Source organism: Octopus bimaculoides, chromosome 14 (genome assembly GCF_001194135.2).
Source record: "Octopus bimaculoides isolate UCB-OBI-ISO-001 chromosome 14, ASM119413v2, whole genome shotgun sequence".
NCBI classification, from domain to species: Eukaryota; Metazoa; Mollusca; class Cephalopoda; order Octopoda; family Octopodidae; genus Octopus; species Octopus bimaculoides.
In genome coordinates, this window is record NC_068994.1 from 27,887,810 (window position 1) to 27,889,784 (window position 1,975).

Here is a 1,975-nt window from a genome sequence, read left to right on the forward strand (position 1 = left end):
TATATATATATGTGAGTGGGTGTACATATATATATATGTAGTTATGTTAATTTGTACATGCGTGTATGTATGTGCGTATATGTGCGTAGATGTGTGTGTGAGAAAGAAAGAAAGAAGAAAGAATTTGATCATAAACTTACTGTAAAAGAAACTAAGAATAGATGATTTTCAACACACCTGCCTAAAGCTCTATATTAACTCTTCCCACCTCTCTCTCTCCCCTCTCTCCCCCTCTCTCTCTGCCTCTCTCCCACTCTCTCTCTCTTTCTGTTACCTATTGTGTTACTTTATCTTTTCCCATTTATCACTTTTTCTATGTTCTCGTCTTTATTTACAGTACGCCGCTGTCTACATGCCTATGAAAATATTTTTTTTATCAGACAAGGAAAAAGCAAGAAAGAAAGAAAGTGAGAGAGAGGAGGTGCAAAAAGTAAGAGAGGGAGTAGTTAGACAAATAGAATGAAAGAGGACGAGAAATACATAAATGAGTAAAATATGTATGTTTGAATAGAAGCCATACAAGATGATTGCCACATCCACACATATATCATATTCTTAATGCCACTGCTAATGATATATGTGAAATACTCAAGGTTACAAAATATGATAAGCGTTTAAAAAAAAATTGAGACAGACTACTCATGTAGATACTGAGAAAAGCAGAAGTAGAAATTAAAAGTCTCTGTTTTAATTTAAATGTCATGGAAATCGTCTTCCATGACACTTTGGAGAAGAACGGATATAAATAACAAGAAACTTGTACTTAAGAAGCTCGCTCCGCAACTACATATTTCAGGTTCAATTCCTATGTACAACACTTTCGGCAACTACCCGTATATACATATATGAAAAAAAGGGATACCAACAACTCCATTCTTCACTTGTTATTTTATACGTTGGATTTTCGGTTTGTGTGAAGCTAATGTTTCCACTGAAGAAATTTTCTTTATCATACATTCTGATACTCAGTGTCCGTAGAAGCTGCCTGAAGTAATCGCTTGAATTCCTGGGTTCCTGCTTCTTCACTGTATACACACACACACACACACACACACACACACACACACACACACACACACACACACAGATATTCCCCAGGCTCCATTTTGAAAAATGAGTCGTAAGTCGAAATGAGAGTGTTTGAAGATACATATATATGATTGTTTTGTAGGTGCGTGTGTGTATTCTAATAGGTGCAGGATATCCTACCGACTTTACCTCCAGTAGCCAAGAGACTTTGGCTTGTACAAAAAAGAGTAGAACATATTTCTGACCAACGTAATTTGAACAAAAACAGGCAAAAGAAATAATTCAAAGTGGCCAGTGGCATGCATTGGATTTAAATAAACAAATACAGACCTGCTTCTTCCTGTGTTTGTTTCTCCATTCTCTACATGATTATATATATATGGAGGGAGTGAGAAAGAGTGAAAGGGAAAGAGAGAGGGGCAAGGGGCTTTTTTCTTTCAGATATTGTCTACAAATCCCGAAGACACTTGCAGAAGGTACTGAAACATTGAGTTGAGAAGTAAAGTTCTTACTACATATATGTACATATATCTCTCTTTTTCCTGTTACTTGTTTCAGTCATTAGACAGCGGTTATGCTGGGGCACCGACCTGAAAAATGTTTAGTCGAATATATCGACCCTAGTACTTATTTTTTGATAAACATAGTATACTTATTCTATCGGTCTCTGCTCGCCGAACCTCTAGGTTATGGGGACAGAACAAAGCAGTAGTGGGAGACGAACACAGACACAAAAACACAGACACAAAGACACACACACACACATACACACACCACACGCACACACACACACACACACACACACATACATACATACATACATGCATACATACATACATACATACATACATACATACATACATACATACATACATACATACGGTAAGCTTCTTTCAGTTTCTGTGAACCAAACCCATTAACAAAGCATTGGTCGACTCGAGGTTAT

The 1,975-nt window shown here is 36.8% G+C and overlaps 1 pseudogene; it reads right to left on the reverse strand.

The window, feature by feature from the left end:
- LOC128249344 (histone-lysine N-methyltransferase SETMAR-like) overlaps positions 1-1,975 on the reverse strand; it is a 30,857-nt pseudogene that overhangs the window by 27,647 nt on the left and 1,235 nt on the right.